Genomic DNA, 19,245 nt, shown 5'->3' with positions numbered 1-19,245 from the left:
AAAATCGCAGTGCTAAAATGTAAAGCGCACACAAAAGGAACAGATGAAATATCAAAAGGAAATGATTCTGCAGACAGTGCAGCCAAGTTAGCAGCAAACACAGAATTAAGTATACCACACCGCCAATATACAATACGAGACCCCTTTTCTGACATCCAGGATGTCCAAAGTCACGCCACACCACAGGAACTGCTAGAATGGAAGGAAAAAGGAGGGGTCCTTACAGATCAAGGCTGGATGACACCTGAAAGAGCAGTATGGTTTCTACCGGATGCCATGGTACAGGTTATGGTAAACACCATACATGGACCAGCGCATCTGGGAGAAAAAGCAATGTTAGACAGCATACAGAATATATGGCACAACAAATATTTGAGAACTGCAGCCAAACAAAAAGTTAAAACGTGCATGATTTGTAATCAGTTCAACCCAGGAAAAGGTACAAAGGTGGAACAGGGAGGATTCCAACCCCCCGACTATCCATTTGAAGTTCTCCAGATGGACTAAATCCAGATGGAGAGATGTAGAGGTCACAAGTATGTACTAGTTGTAGTGTGTGCTCTGACCAGATGGACAGAAGCCTATCCCGTCCCAGATTACACTGCAACGACAACTGCTAAACAATTAGTTAGAGAGTTTTTCCCAAGGTATGGGTTGCCCCGTGTCATCTACTCAGATAACGGCCAACCTTTTTTCCTCTGAACTCATGAAGCAAGTGTCTCTTCTGTTAGGGTACACTTGGAAGTTTCACTGTGTAAGACATCCTCAGGCAGCAGGTCTAGTAGAAAGACACAACCGAACTTTGAAGACAAAATTGGCCAAGATATGCACTGACAAAGGCGTGGACTGGATGGTAGCCTTACCGGGTGCCCTCTTTTACATGCGTATGGTAGCCCATTCCAGAACTGGCTTATCTCCATATGAAGTGGTCTTTGGCAGACCACCAAATATGTGGGGTACGCCAAGGCCTAAACGAATAACTGATGTTGACAGTACTATGCTGACTGACTACCTGGCTTCCTTGATGTCTGCACTCCAATCTTGTCGTTCTCAGGTTGCTGCCACCTTCCCTGACAAAACCAACCCGGAAGAACACGCCATCCGACCCGGAGACTGGGTCCTCGTGAGGAACTTCGACCGGACCAGCCCCCTCCAGCCCAGGTGGAAGAAGCCAAGACTCGTACTACTAACAACACGGACAGCAGTGAAGGTCGAGGGCAGGAAGGGCTGGCTCCACGCAAGCCACTGCCGGAAACATTTTGGACAAAAAGACACTGTTGCTGATGGCCCTGCCAATCCCACTGACATTGTGACTGAACAATCTGTATTGCCTTTGGAACTAACCCCACAACAGGATTACAAATCAAAGTTAAGGTCTGCCATTCGGACTCTGGCTCATTAAGTCCATTGGGCGTCGGTCCAGTGGTGAAGCATTTGGAGCATGGGAATGGATTTTAACAACTTGACTATGTGGGAGATAGAAAAAATGAACTCTAGAAAAAGACATAATGGTCCTATTATATGTTTGACAGTATTATTTTTCCTCATGGCAGTTATGGCGTGTCTTGGTTGGATTCTCCACACTGTTTTTCCTCCAACACAACACACCTCTCATACACCCAACAGCACTCAGGAACACACTTATCACGACCTACCCCCTCATGAACAAGCCCATAGACTAGCCTTGCGAAACAATACCTTCATACAGATGCTACACCACACTCAGCAGGCCAGTAATAGCACCAATTGTTGGATACGTGGCCGCATCCCACCTCATCAGAAAAAGGGAGGGATGCCTCTTTTTCCTTTCCCATTCTCTTATAATGGAACTTGTGAAGCCTGGTTCGCCCTAATAACAGCTGACGATACTACCCCCACCTCCTGCCCTGACGGAAATAATTCATGCAAGAATGGGTGGCCTTGGGGGGATTTAAACAAGGTACTCAATACTGCCTGTTACCCTAATAAGGAGGGAGATCCTCAGGCGACCGGTACAGTCCTAGAAACTGAAGAATACAAGCAAGGGAACATGACCATGTCCTACAAGATGTTAAATACCAAACCTAAAAAGAATGCTGGTCCCCCTTCCATCTCGGTCTCACCAGTAAAAGGACACCTGTGCACCCAGAAAAATGGCTCTGTTCCATTAGGACACAGTGACTGTCATACCACTATAAGTTTTGAAGACAGAGGAAAGTCCTCATTTCTAGCATCTCGCCATACTTATTTCATCTGTGGCCAAACGGCCTATGTGCAGCTGCCCTTGAACTGGGGGGGAACTTGCTATATAGCATTCCTGTTACCCCCTGTCTTTGTGGCCCCATCCACTTACCACCGAGACCTCCTAGTGCCCCATGTCAGACATAAAAGAACGATCGATACCTCCTTGGTTGACCAAACGGAAACCTCATGGGAACAGTATACAGATTTTAACAAAGGGTTCTTCTTTGTTGGCCATGTACAGAACAGCAAGCTTATACGCAGGTTGACAAGGACCTTAGAGGCTGTTGTAAACCAGACGGCGTCTGCCCTTGGGAGCTTAACCCAGGAGCAGTCTGCCATACGATTGGTTACTCTCCAAAATCGCCTTGTCCTTGACATCATCTTAGCTGACAGAGGCGGAGCCTGTAAAATTATAGGCTCTAGCTGCTGTATATTTATTCCTGATAATTCCCCATCTGTATACACGGCCATAACAAAATTACACAAGATAGCCGTAAGTTTACATCAAGAACCTGGCACTTGGACGTGGTCTGACTGGTTCTGGAAGATAATATCGTCCTGGGGATGGCAACTGCTGTCAGCAGCAGGTATAATATTCCTGATAATAACTGGATGCTGCCTTTGCATCCAATGTGGTCCTGCCCTGTGCGGTCTATGCGCTGCAAAATGCATTCCTAAACCTCTTGTCCAGCAGAGAGAAAGGGAAAGAATTATGCTACAAGAATGTATAGATGATCTCATGCAAATTGAGATATAATGTAGGTACACTCTGGGGCAAGGAGGGAATGTGGAAATAAAATGGACAATTGTGCCCCATCATTTCCCTGTTTCTGCCTGACAGCCATTTTTCTCAGACAAACACCCATTTTGTGTGCGACATGCTCTCAGCAACTTGTCTGAAAACTGTCCTTCACATCCCCATTGAATCTTGCACAACCCCCTGCTCCTTGTGGTCGAGCCAATTCCAAGAAGCCTGCCTGTGTGCCTTCCCCCAGTTGTGCCAGAGACTCAGCCACATCCTGTCCATTGTTGGTAACTCAGCCTGTCACACCAACTGCCCTGTGACCACCCCCAACTGAAAGAGTGAGTACGAGGTTAGGCCCTGAAACCACACCAACTAATAGAGGAAGCACAAGGTTGTACACTGTGAACACACACATTTCTGTGGTTCTGCCAATTCTGGGAACCAGCAGCAGATAGTTCCTGTTCTTAACTGTAAGACACCCTGCACCTGGCATCTTAGTTCATTGACCACCCCATCCTGTGCTTCAGCCAATTCCCAGAACCAGCAGATAGTTCCTGTTTTAAGAAATAGTTACTGCAAGCCAGAGAGCAGATGGTCTCTGTTTTACACAAGATAGTTCCTCTTTTTGACTCTTGTGGTTCAGCCAATTCCCAGAACCAGGTTCCTGCTTCTGACATGAAGCACGAGCACAAACCCCAAATGAGGAAGCCTCCCCCTTCCAAATGTCAGACTATTTCACATCGCAAGTCCCCTCACGAAGCCTAAGACACGCCCCCATTTCTTCACAATCTGCTCCTCTTGCTGATCTTTGTTCCTCTATCTGCCATGACCTGTTTGTTCCTCTAATTTGCCTCGTGACCCAGACTGTATAAATGTCCTGCTGTTGAAAATAAAGACACCCCCCACTTCAAGAGAGGGACTTGAGAGATTGCTCCTGTGCCCGCTTGGTGCTGGAAGCGCTCCCCTTAACTCGAGTTATTGGTCTCCTCCTCCTTCATTTGAGCACCACGGACTCCTCGCTTTGCATTGACAAGAAATTATGATTTATTAAGCATAGAAATTCAGAAATGAGGTCATAAGTAAATTTAATTTACCACAGAGGAGCGAAGGTTTCTGCTAGGAACATAAGCACAGATCTTCGAATTAATGAAGACTGGAGCAGTGCCAGCCAGGGCCATGAAGATCAGGAAACCCATCTTGAATAAGGATCGCTCCAAGATTGGCAGCCAGTGGAGGGTTTTTAGCAGGGGGGTGGCTCGATGGGACTTCGGAAGCCTATAGATAAGGCGGGCTGCTTGATTTTGAATTAACCCCTTCCACGCTAATGACAAAGCCAGCTCGTCATGGGCGTTACATGCGCTGCGCTCATGACGAGCTGGCTTTGTCATGTAAAGTGGGATTTATGATCCTCCAGCACTCAGCGGGAAAACGCGGTAGCACTGTAGTGGTTAATTGTAAGTGCCGAAGTTCGTAAGCCGGAATGCCTACATACAGGCCATTACCGTAATCTAGGCGAGATAAAATCAGAGCCAGAAAGATGAGTTTGAGGGCTTCAACAGAAAAGAAGCGGGAAATGTTACGAATGATTCTGAGAGACAGAAAACAAGATGAAACAACAGAACTGATCTGGGGACGCATAGTGAGATCTTGACTGATTTTAATGCCCAAGTTTTTAACAGAGGTAGAGGGTTGGGGGGGGGGAACCAAGGGCTGGGGGGCAGAAGGCAGAGGTCCAGGGGTTAGGGAGGCCGCCGGTAAGGACCAACTCTGTCTTATCAGGATTAAGTTTTAAGTGATTATAGTTCATCCAGTCATAGATGAACGTAAGTGCGGTTTGGAACTTAGAGATAGAATCAGAAGAAGAAGAGAGATGGAAAATGAGCTGGAGGTCATCGGTATAATTAAATACAGTGACCTCCATTTTCTACAGAGCGGCTATAAGAGGATAGATATAAAGGTTGAAAAGGAGAGGGGAAAGTGAAGAACCCTGGGGTACCCCGCAAGAGACAGAGCAGGTAGGGGCAGAAAAGCCCTCTAGCTGGACGGCCTGGGTGCGGACTTGTAAGAAAGAGGTGAGCCAGGCCAAAGCTGACCCCAGAATGCCGGCGCCTCCGACAGAATCGATAAGGATGGAATGATCGACCGTGTCGAAGGCGGCAGGCAATTCGAGGAGAACCAAGGCCTGAGGAGAATTGATATCAATCAATCAATGACACTTATAGAGCGCGCTACATACCCGTAGGGTCTCAAGGCGCTTGGGGGAGGGGGGGTGCCGCTACTGCTCGAACAGCCAGGTCTTCAGCTTCTTCCTGAAGGAGAGGTGGTCTTGGGTCAGGCGCAGGTCGGTCGGGAGGGAGTTCCAGGTCTTGGCGGCCAGGTAGGAGAAGGACCTTCCTCCTGTAGTTGCTCTTCGGATGCGGGGGACGGCGGCGAGGGCGTGGTTGGCTGACCGGAGGTGGCGTTTGGGAGCGTAGAAGTTGATCCGGCTGTTGAGGTAGCTCGGGCCTTGGTCGTGTAGGGCTTTGTGTGCGTGGGTGAGGAGGCGGAAGGTGATTCTTTTGTTGACGGGGAGCCAGTGGAGGTCTCTCAGATGTCCGGAGATGTGGCTGTGTCGTGGGATGTCGAGGACGAGTCTGGCTGAGGCGTTCTGGATCCGCTGGAGTCTCTTCTGGAGCTTGGCGGTGGTACCGGCGTAGAGGGCGTTGCCGTAGTCCAGTCGGCTAGTGACGAGGGCCTGGGTGACGGTCTTCAGCACTTCTCCTAAGCTCGTCCATCTTTAGATCCAGACCTAACTCTTAGCTTCCCCACTTTCACAAATTCTTTTTACAACCACTTCTTTCTTCCTCTGCCCCTTTTTCTTTGTTTTAATTTTTGTTAATGGTCGGACATTTTAGAACACTCCTTCCTTTTAAGTGTGCTGCACCTATATTGGCGACCATTCAACCTTTCCTATTACAAAAACGATATTAATAAATGACTTTAAGTCACCATTCCATGCAAATTGCAAGAAGTCTGAATTTGATCTTTTTTTGTACATCTGCTGTAGCAACAATTTTGTTTTTTCATTGAATTTTGACTTATTTAAAATCATACGTCATATAGTGACTAAATAAAGTATGTTGATCAAACTTACAATACACAAAGAAAAGAACATGCAAGGAACATAGCATTAAATATTACATTTACCATTTTTTAAAGTATTTCAACATGAACACTGACTGTGACTTAGTATATAAGCATCATTAGAACACCATCCTTTAGACAGGATATCCGGCAAGGACTTCTGCTAGACATCTACAATTGGAAACACATCACTTTCTCGTATCATGAGCGTTGCTGCATACATTACTAGTTGTTTGTTAGAGTATGTTAATTCTTTCACCTAGTGTTTTTGGGCTGGCGACTGACACATCCCCAGTATCTGGCCACCTGCTTTTTAGCTCTGCTAGGGCAGTGTGCTTTCTAATATTTGGAGGGTGGCCTTTCCTGAAAACTAACAGGGCAAACTCTGGATCAAGCAGGAGCACATATCGACTCATTTTAGATATTGCTTACATGATCTCCTGCCAATAGTTATACACTGGTGGGCACGCCCAGGACAGGTGTAGAAATCCTGCACTCGGACCTCTGCTTGACTCTTGACAGTCACGGACGCAATCAATCAGTAGATTTGTAGAGCGCTTCTTGTCACCAGTGAGCGTATCCAGGCGCTGGCAGGGTCCAGTTGATTAGCAGAATAGCCAGGACTACATGGACTTTCAGAAATCTGGAAGGGATGGGGAGGTCCGTAGATGAAAGGGTAGCTCGTTCCATGTCTTCGCTGCTATGCCGGAGAAGGAGCGACCTCACAAAACTCCTATTTCATCAGGCTCGGAGGGATGTGAAAACTTCTATTTATACATTTCAAATATAGTATAATATAGACCTCCACTGAAGGGCATGGCTCGTCTTGTCTCCTGAGGAGGCGAGTCATCACAGGGGTGGCTTTTCCTGCATAAAAGCAGTGTCACAAGTGTGGTTACTAGTGCCACTGTCATAAATAATGGCGGCTCTAGGGGGAAGTGTAGTAAATTCACTCCAGCAAGCAGCTTGTAATCTATATTACAGTAAAACTTCAAGAGGGGTGTGGTTTACCTGTTATGACTTGAAGTTGGATAAAATGCCTATCACTCAACGTGATAAGCTCTAAAGAGCACAGATGTGATGCTGTCTTCTCACTCATTAAGGGCAATCGTGGAACCATTATAATTATCTATCTCTTTATGCTTCTAGGAGTGCAAATTCAAGGAACGGCTAACATACGTCCTCTGTTGCCATTACTTTATTCTTCATTGATGATTCTGCATTCAAGAGTGTTTGTAAAATCGTATCACGCCACTGGCTTAGAGGCACTACTAGAGCTGAAAGCAGATGAACAGTGCATCGATCATGAGAGCGGAGGTACATCCAGAGAGGCAAGTATTTGTGTGTTCGTATTTGTTGAAAGTGTACTCAGCAAGAGGCAGGACCTGGCGCTAACTCGATGAGGAGAAAATACTCCTGGATTGTGTGCTGTGATAGAGGAGGGCTGAATCCTGATTGTTGGGCAGGAGCCTTGAAAAGCCTGGAAGGGGATGTGTCTTAAGCTCCCTTCGGAACTGCAGGACGGAGGTTTCTAAGCACCGGATTCATGCCGTTAGGTCTTCTCTCTCATTGGTTTAGAGCCAGGTGATGTCATGGAAAGGAGCCTTGATCTACCGACCCCCAGAAACCAAAGCCAATTTTGCCCCCCAGCTAGTTAACATCTTAGCACCCCACATATTAGCCTGTAAAAACTTCCTGTTGTTAGGCGATCTCAACCACCACATGGAAAAACACGAGGACCCTTATACGGTGGAACTAATGAACAGTATGGAGTCCCTGGACCTAAAACTACTCAAAACCGACCCCACACACAAAGCGGGTCACACGCTAGACATTGTATGCACCACCTCCCAAGAAACGCATATAAATGAACTAATTCCCGTCCTATGGTCAGACCACGTAATAATTAAATTTACCATCAAAACCAATGAGCCCGCTCCTGATCACCTTAAGGAAAAAAAGATGAGCCACCCATGGAAAAAGATTAACCTAGAAGCGTTCCCCAAAACCTTTGCACCCCCGAGAGTAAGCGAGGACATAGAGCTGGACAAGTCGGTACTAGACTTTGACTCCGCAATCAGTAAGACTCTAGACCTTATAGCCCCTAAACGCCAAATAAACTGCCCGAAAATGAAATCGCCCTGGTTCACTGATGAGTTGAAAACCACTAAACAATCTACGAGGAAAGCGGAATGACTATGGCGCAAATCAAAAAACACTGATGAGAAATTACAATACAAAACTGCACATAAAGAATACATGAGCAAAATAGCCACTGCTAAGAAAACCTATCTCGGGGAAAAAATTAAAGCAGCAGGAAATTCACAGAAAGAACTCTATTCTATCGTAAAAGAGTTCTCTAACCCCCTTGCCTGCCAAAAGGTCGCTCAGGAGTCTCAGGACTGGGCTGACAAATTAGCTATCTATTTCAAAGATAAAATAAATATAATTCATGAATCATTCCCCACAGAAACAGACACAACAAGTGAAGTATGCCACGCAGACCTCTCCACCACAAACCCCATGAAGCAGAACCTATCTGACTTTGGAACAATTTCTGAGGACGAGGTAGCTGACAAGCTAAAAAAAGCTAAATCTGGATCTCCTAAAGACCCAGCGTCCGCCCAGATCTTAGCAAAACTAGCACCCGCCCTGGTTCCCACACTAACATCTATTTTTAATGCGTCCCTAACACGCGCCACCTTCCCCACTCCCTGGAAAGAAGCCATTGTGAGGCCAATCCTGAAGAAAAATAACGCAGACCCTAAGCAACTGATAAATTACCGCCCCATATCTCTGTTACCACTTTTCGGTAAAACAATGGAATTCATTATCAACGCGAAGCTAGTCAAATACCTGGAAGGACATACGCTCTTGGACTCCTCGCAGTCATGATTCAGAGCTTCCCACAGCACAGAGACTGCACTGATAGAGGTGGTGGACAACGTTCGGCTGGCGCTGGACTCCAAACAGTCGGCTATCCTCATCCTGCTAGACCTCTCGGCGGCCTTCGACACCATATCCCACAGAGTCCTATTAAAGCGACTGGCGGGGATAGGTGTCGAAGGCCAAGTCCTAGGTTGGATCCAAAGGATCTTTTTCATCAATGGCGATCGATAACGATAATGGAGTGCCCCAGGGCTCAATTCTGAGCCCGACTCTATTTAATATTTACGTATCACCATTGGCCAAAATAATCAGGGACTTCGGCTTCGACACAGTGTCGTACGCCGACGACACTCAAATCCTCATAACCCTTGGCCCTGACCCATCAGAGACAAGAGTGAGATTCAGGAATTGCATGTTAGAGATAAAGGCCTGGATGACCAATAATTTCCTGATGCTGAATGCAGGCAAATCCGAAATAATGCTTTTCGGCGCTGCTAAATCCATCTGGTCTCAGGAGTGGTGGCCACAGGAACTCGGACCTTGCCCATCCTCGAAAAGCACCGTTCGGAACTTGGGCATCACCCTAGACGACAAGCTGACCATGGCACCCCACATAGACAAAGTAGTCCACACCTGCATAGGCCTTATGAGAAGCCTAAGGAAAATATTCAAATGGTTACCCCTGCCTTACCGTAAACCACTGATACAAGGCCTAATCACCAGCCGCCTTGATTATGGCAATGCACTTTTGGCAGATGCGAATGAAGGTATACGAACTAAACTGCAGACACTCCAAAATGCAGAAGCTAGACTGACTCTCGACCTGCCCCCACGCACTCCCTCTGCCCCATGCCTGAAGAAACTGCACTGGCTCCCAGTCGGAAAATGCATAAGGTTCAAGATCTGCTGCTTAGTGCACAAATCAATAAATGGACAGGGCCCCAAATATCTAAAAAACAAACTTCAGGGATACTGCCCGGAAAGAACACTGCGCTCTTCAAACAAAAATCTCCTAAAAATACCAAGAGTTCGAACTGTTAGAAATGGAGATAGGAGCTTCTCGAAGGTTGGCCCTACGGCATGGAACTCCCTGCCTATGGCCTTAAGATCTAACCAGAATCATAAAATCTTCCGGAGAGAACTCAAAACACTACTGTTTAAGGCAATGGCGTAATACCCCTTTTTTCTGCATCTCCCAAACCCTCTGTCAGCGCTATGAGACCGAATGGTGATATGTGCGCTTTACAAAAATAAATACATACATACATACATACATACATGTCTTGGCGCCCTGTGAGATGCTGGCGGCCCAATGATTGTTTATTATGTTAGATGTGTTGCAGGTAGCGGTACTATAACATCTGGGTGTGACATGCAGGAACAAGGACACCCAGTCTGTGAAAAACACAAACAAATTCAAGAAAAGGGCCACAGTGATAGAAGAGAACAAGATGTGTCTACATTAGAGCAAGAGCAGCAGAACTGGAAGTAAGATTATTCATCAGATGAGAATGCCACACAGATAATTTAAAACCCAACCACTGGTATTCCTAATGGCAAAGATAACAGCCATTGAATGGGAACCACTAAATCTTGAATGTCTCTGCATCTGCGGCAGGATCATGTCAACTGCAGGCGATTTGTTGGGTCAGTATCCACACTCAAAACATTTCCTACTTATGAGTGATGTTAGAAAAACAACACCGTCAAAGTGGCAAAACACAACCCTTCTATGTTCAGTGTTGGACCTGGCCCCGTGGCGTGGTTCCTCCCCCGTTCCTCAGCATCCCGTTAATTAGTCCTGCACCCAGAAATCCCTGGTCGTCCCGTTCCCTGTCTGCCCCGCTCCCCACATGACCCTAACGACGGACGACCATCCCCGCATCCCGCCATCCATCCTCCCGGTACCGGGCGCCTAGAACCTGCACCCCACACGGGGTCCCCGGCAGCCATTACCCTTCCCGAAGTCCCTGGCTCCCCAGCCCCCGGTGTGACCCCGGCCCCAGCGAAACTTAGGCTCCAGGCGCGCCATGCCCGGCTGGGGGGTAGAGGGTTTCCTCTGAAGTGAGATAAGGCCCAGGAGTTTCGATTGCACCTCTGGCCTTCCCCTGGGGGCTGGTTTCGATCACACCTCTGGCCTCCCCGAGAGCTGGCTCCAGACCCTGCTGGGCGTCTGGAAATCCCCGGGCGCATCTTCAAAAGGATCAAAGGGCCAGCCAACGGGAAACTCCGGCGATCAGCCCGGAGGCATGAGATCTCCGCCTGCGAGGGTCCGGACATCAAAGGACCACTGCACTATATCAAGGCCCGCCCGAGAACTAGCGGGCAGTGGAATCCTGGATAAGAGAGCCCTGCGGACCTGGTCGGGGCTCAGCCATTCTAGGAGAAAATTGATACTTGAACTTAGGAACTTATGCGAGCCCTGCTGACGTTGTCGCGGCTCATCCTCGTGGAGAAGGAACTGTGGAACCTCGGAGCCCTGTTGACCTCGTTGCGGCTCACCCTTGCAACTAGAAGGACATTCGTGGAACATCCTGAGCCCTGCTGACGTGGTCGCGGCTCCCCAAGAACCAACAGACACTCTGTTCACTCCGGCTCGAGACCTGCTGACCTCGTCGCGGCTCGAGGAGTACTCTGGTCCGGCTGGACCATCGGCGCTACCTGTATGACCTGGCTCGAGGAGAAGTGAGTGGAGCAGCCATCTTCCGTATCCCCCGGCTCGAGGATTGAGAGCTGTGCACAGGGTACGCTTCGTACTGGCCCCATACTGTGACTGTCCCGCTTCCCTACTCCTTACAACCGAGACTTTATGATCCCTCAATCGCTCTTGTAAATACGTATTCAGTTTGCATAATTTCTCCTGTTTTATAAAGAACTTTGATACTGAAATCCACGGTGTGGTGTCCGTCCATAAGTGTGGTGTTAGTACTTATGAGTAATATTAGAAAAACAACACCGTCAAAGTGGCAAAACACAACCCTTCTATGTTCAGTAAATCTGAAAGTTTAACGTGATCACTGACCCACCGCAATAAAAGTACTGTAAAGTTATGTTAGGTATTTGTGAATTCTTCACTCGCACCATATGTATAGTCATGGTGTGCTGCTGGACTCTGGTGCCATATGTGGTTATGGGATTATTGTTCACCCGAGTCAATAGTCAAAGGAGTCAGGTGACATTGTATTTGGTTCCGCTTCCTATTGTTTAAATGGTGGCAGGCAAGAGTAGAATGATGAACTGTGCAGAGATGCATTACATTGGGGAGTGGCTGCTAGATGGGGTTATAGGTCTGTATGGAGCGTATTGTTCTACTGTCCATAGACGACTACGCTGAACGTCCTTGCCATCTGTTTAGTTCTGCTGGGGTGTACTGTTGCCCACTGCTTGACTTCAGGTGGTTGTTAATTTTTTTTACATGTTTTCCTATTATGTCGCATTAATGCCATTAATACCACAATGCAAAGACAGATGTGGACATATGTATGCGTATGTACAGATGAGGGGCCAAAGTCTACACAAATACATAGCTTGGAGCCATGTTGTTCTCATGACCGTGCCAGGAGTGCTCTCTAAAGCGTTCTGTAGGTAGTTGAGTTAGTGTTGTGAGCTGTTGAACCCGATAACAGTTGTTTACGCCTAACATAATACCGCTCTTGCCAGGTCAAGTATATGCTCATATTAAGAGATCGGATGTGGATGGATTCAGGGTTTGTACATCATATTTCAACAACTTGGCAAGAAAATAAAATGTTACCTACCCACTCCAAAGAGCACAACACCAAGAGCTAAGTTACAGCAAGTTCCACTTCATTCTTTGGCGGCAGCGGTGTGATCACATTCTGCAAGGTAGCCGTGCATCCCCAGTCCTTCGCCTGAACACAACATGGAACCTCGCCGAGAGTGCCACCTCCCAAAGAGCAGATCTGCTGTCTTGTCACAGCGTCTGGAAATGCGAAGAGAAAGGACATGTATAAAAACATGATCTAAGGAGAAAAGAAACCGAGCAAATATGCAGAAGAAAGGCTTATAGTATACTCTGTGCAAATGGCATCTTTACGAAGGTATTTAAGAAGGCAACGTAAATCAACCCTCTGGGCAAAGCATTAATTAGCCTCAGGAAGAAACAAAAATGGCAAGAGTTACATTTAATACTCTCCTCATTCTTCCTTCTCAATACTAAGCTCTCTCCACTCACCATTACTTGTTTCTCCATCTATTCCCTTAGACTTAACCGCTTATCTCGCTCCACTCCTCACAGGCTTTACCTCCAGGGTCCATCCACGAAAACAAGGATTTACTCCTGGCTCCCCCAGCACTTCCACACAAGCACACTCCATTGTTCCACCACAGGGCCCTTAGTTCCTTCCGCTTCTCCCATACTTCACCCCTCTGCTCTCTCTGCCTTTTCCAAAACTGACTGCATTCTTCTCTGCAGTGCTTGTGCGCTAGCCGCATAACTTCCCTCCAATCCCACAAGGTTTTTGCCCTCATCTCCAAATACTCCTCCAACACAGGTTCCTCCTCTTCATATATTTGCTCCTCCATTACTCCCAAACGTAACCCATTAGCTCTCTCCAGCACCGCAACACTACAAGCATAACGTCCCAGAACTCCTACAAGACTAAACCACAGCACCCTTAGCTCAGGTCACACACCACATACTTGACCCACCTGCTGCCCCACTTAACCCCCTAGCTCCTGACACTCCTCACACAGAGTTTAACACGTATCTCTCTTCAGCTTATGCGCACGCGGCTACTCAGCTCGTCCCACTCTTTGTACACCTGCCCCTGATCCATCCACTACTCCTGTAAGTGACCCCTCAGTTTCCTCCACTGCTTCTACTTGGTGCATCAACTCCCTCTGCTCCTCCTGTACTTTAACCCCTACAATCACCTCCATCTCACTGCATTTCTCCGTCACTCACCCTATAGCTTCCTCCACAAATCCAATCTGCATTACATTGGCCTCCATCATTCCTGCCACATTCAGTCTGGCCATTTTCTTCACTCATCTCTAACAAGATGGCGATGTCCAGCCATCAAATTACTCCAAGAGGGTCATTTGCAAGATCAGAAGTGGTTTGGAACAAGATCACAATCTTGTCTGTTTAACCAATACGAGGTCTCTCGTCAGAAAAAAATAATTCCGCCCCCCAGCACCCAAGGCACAAGTGCTAAACAGGATCAAATGTCCGGCCCATCGCTCAATGTTTGGGACGCATCTGATCTAAATCTTATGGAACGGACTTGGATGACATTGGGGTTGATGGTCGCCAAGCAAAATATTGCATGTTAGTAGGGGTCGTAGCAAACACCGCATTTGAGAGACTGGAAATGAGATTGGCTTGGTGCATCCTGGCCGCGAAAGTGTTATATATGCACACCTGATACTATACATCATAAATCTTCAGTCTTTGTGGTACACTCAGGGGAAGAGGCTGCCCCTAAAAATGGGCGAAGATATGAGGAAAGTGGAATGACCATAGAGGAAATTCCTGCACATCTCTTGTTGGGACAAGTGCTGATCTATTGCTTGCTTCTCAACTTGATTCAAATGTGACAACTGGATGTGTGGGGGAGGAAGTGGGAGGAAACACAGAGGCAGTTATTGGATGATGGATAAATGGCTCTGTCGGACCAGTTCATTACACGACAGTGTGTTATTTTGCTTACGCTTTATCGTTTTGAGGTTTACAAAAAACTCCATCACACACCACCACTAACCACATCCAAATTAAACCCTAAAAACAGTCCAGCTCACTGAAAGAACTTCACATGGAAGCATTTGTGGAAAATGCTCTTCTCTTCAATAGTAACAGCTGCTCCTAGTTCTGGGTCCAGCCCACCCTCCAGCCACCAAACTTTGATTGAATATATCCTCAAAAGTCCTGGGCTTGGTAATAGGAACCGTTAATGTTTCTACTTCCGTATTTTTGACCAACATCAATTCATAAAAAAACCTTGTAATCCCAAGGCCTATCCTCCACCTCAAGTATAACGAATCAATCAATCTGCAGCAAATCACCCGTGAGTGTGTCAAGGCCTTTGAGTTGCAAGCTTTTTAGTTAAGAAAGCCGTGAAAATGAGGCGAAAGCACTCAGAAAAATAGGATAGAGGAAGGAGAAAGTAGTAAAAAACAAAGCAAAAGCAGGTGAAAGCACTCAGAAAAACGGGTAGCACAAGATATCTGGGCCTGGGAACTAAAAGATTCATCCTCACCTGACATCATTCAACAAATCATAAGGAAAATCGAGCTATATTCCACATCTGGATAGAAGCTTCATTCGCCATGTCAGTTTGACAGAAAACAAATCTCACCGTAGTCCCTTGGTATTGGGTATACCATCCGAGGCAGATTGAGCAGAGACATACTCAGACTCCATACATTAAAACCAGGGCTCTTAATCTATAGGACATTCAAAGCAAGTCCTTCGCTTCAATCCTCACATGCACACCTGATACTATAGATCATACATCTTCAGACAAAATAAAGTCTTTGTTGTACACTCAGGGGAAGTGAACAAGTGAACATTAAAAAGGCTGTTTGATTTCGCCTTTGAATACCTTCATGCATGGAATATCTCAACTCCTGCTTGGATGGCAGACGAGTTGCACACGTCTGCTTCCTACAATGCCAGCCACTTGCATGGCTATTTCAGGAGGCTGTGAAAGTACTCAACCGAAGAAACCACAAACCATCAAACAGTCTGATGCAGGGATCATCTCAAACTATGAACGCCCCAAGCACATGAAGACGGAGAGGTTAGTTAAAAGGCCTCACTCGTGCAAAAGAAGAATCTCATTAAAAAAGGCACCAGAAGACATTTGTGACTTCAGCAAACACTACTCGGAGACTGCTTAAACACTATTCAAATACCATCGCATGGCCATACATGTTCTCAGTCCTCAGAAAAATGGGATTCGGACACAATTACCTGAGCTGGATATAACTTCTTTACAGAAATCCCCTGGCCCAGGTAGTAGTAAACAACCGGAGGTCTCCAGTGTTTACTTAAGCCTTGTTGGAAGTTGTCACCAATAAAAAGATTATTTTAAAAAACTATCCAAATACCAAAAGAAGCGTTCTTTCTTTCATAACTTCAACCTTCGACAGCTGAACATGTGTACCATAACTGCATACTATAGGTACTTGATCACATGATTAAAGATGTTAATGCTCCTATTTCTTAAAAATCTAAACATCCTTCTCTTCTAACATCCTGTCTTGTTGTGTACGAATCTAGGACCCAAGTGTAATTTTCCCGATTCATGCCCATATAAAAAGGTATAAATTACCCGATCCTTATATAGGCATAGAAATCATTACCATATTCAGACTGAGCCTATCCAGCCCAAATACGGCATGGCTACTTCCACTAAGTTCCGAGAATCAACAACGATTTCTTGGAAAAACCCGCCTTCAGCAGCTAGGGACTTCCCCTTGCCTGAATACTAATTTATCTAGGAAATCATGGAGTTTTCAAAGAACTGAGTCTTTGATGACATTATTATGTCCAATCATACGTCAAACTCGGCACCTTCAAGGTATAAATATGCCTACATTTGCCCAGACAAACACACAGTGGTTTGGAGCAGATTGACTAACTACTTGCCCGATGCCCTGCAGCAGCAAGTGCCGAAGGAAGCCGACCCTCCAACTGACGCACTGAGAAGACGCTGTCTTTTCTCCTGCCGAGAAATCCAGCTCCAGTGTTTCCAGGCTACCTTTGCGGGTTGCTGGGAAATCGAGTCCTGAGAGAGAGATACAAGACCTCCTTCATTCTAAAACCAAGGTACGGAGCTGATTAGACCCTTAAGAGAATTCTTGGAATAGGTTCTTGGCAGAGAAATACTAAACTTAAGCTACACTTCACTTACTTCTTCCCTTGTACTAGACTTAAGTTAGGGACACCGGGGGAGGTGTATTTTAGAAGCACCAGTTGAGTACTTTTAGTCATTATTTTATCACTATGTATTTTATATGTTATAGGCAACTTATGACTCAGAAACCATATCATGCTTTTACAGTACTACTTTATAATACTTATCGTATTATATGCCTTGTACTTTATACCCAGTATTACGATTGTAGCAGTACATTTCTTATGCTCGAGAAAGAAGACTGTTCAATAAATAAATTTTATTGAAAACGCCCGTCTCTCTATTTTCTAAGCACCGCTGGTGAAACGAAGCATGCACGACTGACTGAGTAAAATAGCTATCTATTGTTTCTGCGACTCTAGAGATTGATTTCTCATTCTTGGGAAACAAAGTTGTCATGTTTATGCGGTTGTCAGAGACTAATCCCTTCTTGTGAATTCGAGAAAGTTTCTAGTGACCTCTGAGCTAGCTGGCACTCACAATTAAGTTTAATATATTCGGTAGAGACCTTGTCGACCTCAGTCCTACGTCTAAACTGCAGGATATATTATTCCAATGTGCACAGCCTATTGGGAATATAGGAACTACACTACAGTCTAATCCGTTGACCATTTTGGTGGGGCTACAGGTCACCTCTAAAACATGAACCTTACAACTCCTAAAAATAAATAACCCTTTTTGTTCAGCCTGTTGAATTAATCAGAAGATTAACGACTCAAACCAGACGAGAATACAAACAGCATACAAGTATCAGAGAAACTCCACAAAGTCATTCAAAAGACCTTGATGTCCGTGTCACCAGACAGCAAAGTGCCCACCTCAGACTGACAGCACCTAAAACCAAACTCATTCGCACTGTCACCTCTAAACAAGCTGACGTCCAAGAGTGGAACTGGGACATGCAGCTAGACAGACTGCAGTTTCAACTCGCCAATCCATTCAGAGTTACAACTGACAGCAACCTCTGCTTTAAAACACATATAACGGGCTAACACAGACAGTATGGCCGTTGCTTTCACTTCCAACCAGAATAAAACGATACCACCTAGAATCATATGTCAGAAACAAGCACCAAGTTCTGATCCTCTGATGCAGTCAATAATTACATATAAAGAATTTATAAATGTCTCCCACACAGAAGCAAAGGGAGTTATTGATTTGAAACAATTGATGAATCTGAGAATAGTACTGCATATTTTCCTGTGAATCATATCTGATGGCGCAGTCTTTAGGCCCCAGTTTTTGGGTTCTCATTGTTTATGGGATCATTTGCTGTATTTAAAAAATGTATCCGGAAAAGCAGAGGCTTTGCCCTGATGACTTTGGTGATGTCAGGTGCTCTCTGGATTTAAAACAGGCTGTCACCATTACAGGCAAAGTACTTCATTCAGAGGCAACAAAAATGTAAATGGTTGTCTAAGGTAAAGACCCCTTTACAGTGTTTAAGAATAGGATAAAATATGACATGGAAGGGAAAACAATGCATTGGTTTGAATCCCAGATGATGGTGTCCGCAAAACTCTCCTGTAATGCTCAGAACGCGTTACGGATTCCTGCAGAAAGGGCTATGTTACGCCATGATCATATCGGGAGACTTCTTTATCACAAAAAGCCATGAATATTGTTCTAGCAACAGGGTCAAAGTGAGGATCCAGAAAAGGCCTTAGGAAATAAATCAGCAAATGTCCCCAAACATCCAAGGCCTGTGAAGAAGAGCAGTTGCAATAATTAAAGCTTTACTGGCCAAGTACTACAGATTCCTTTGGCCACTAGGCCCCTCGATGGTTTTGAGTGACCCTTGGTTTCTTGATTTCGCCACTCGGGTAAGGAAGATAATGTAACGACCTCCATAAACAAGAGCAAATTCCTACCCTGAGTTGAGAGCTTTCAAACAAAGTCTAGTTCATATATGCAAATTCCACCTACCACATCTGGTGATTGTACAATTCAGGAAAGTATTTAATGAAAAAACATTATTTCTTGGTAAGGACCATCAAATTACATCAAAAGAGCTGACAGGGTTTCTAGAAAAATGCTCTTCTTTCAATAACACCTAGCGCTCACATTATCATGACTCATTTCGTAGTAATAAAAAAAGCAAAAACTCGAAGCAGTGCCTACAGAGGCCTCTAATACTTTTGAACTTTCAGAAAAAATAAAGACAAAGGGCTAGTCGTCTCAGCGCTGCATTCAATTAGATGGATTAGGGTGCAAAATGGGGCAATACATCTGTTTACTGAGAAGATTACTATTTTTCTAGGTTTAAAACAGTTGTCACTGAGCCCCTAAAGTTATCCTTGTAGACTGTTGATGTTCAAGTACTGCTTGCCAGATCCAGCGCCTACTCGCCAAGATTAGGTGCTCAGAAAGGAACGTTTTCAT

General features: G+C 45.7%; 1 protein-coding gene across 3 annotated transcripts in view; it reads right to left on the bottom strand.

Moving 5' to 3' along the window:
* Nucleotides 1-19,245, bottom strand: part of LOC144752243 (rho-related GTP-binding protein RhoG-like) — a 76,670-nt gene that overhangs the window by 25,519 nt on the left and 31,906 nt on the right. For 2 of the 3 annotated variants that reach the window (XR_013594054.1, XR_013594055.1), the window contains exon 2: nucleotides 12,739-12,923. The gene's annotated coding sequence lies outside the window, so the exon portion shown is untranslated. Of the gene's footprint in view, nucleotides 1-12,738; nucleotides 12,924-19,245 lie in introns of those variants that run through there. The other variant, XM_078640243.1, reaches the window with a different exon arrangement.

This window comes from Lissotriton helveticus, chromosome 4_2 (assembly GCF_964261635.1).
Source record: "Lissotriton helveticus chromosome 4_2, aLisHel1.1, whole genome shotgun sequence".
NCBI lineage: Eukaryota > Metazoa > Chordata > Amphibia > Caudata > Salamandridae > Lissotriton > Lissotriton helveticus.
This window is presented reverse-complemented; position numbering and strand designations above follow the sequence as displayed.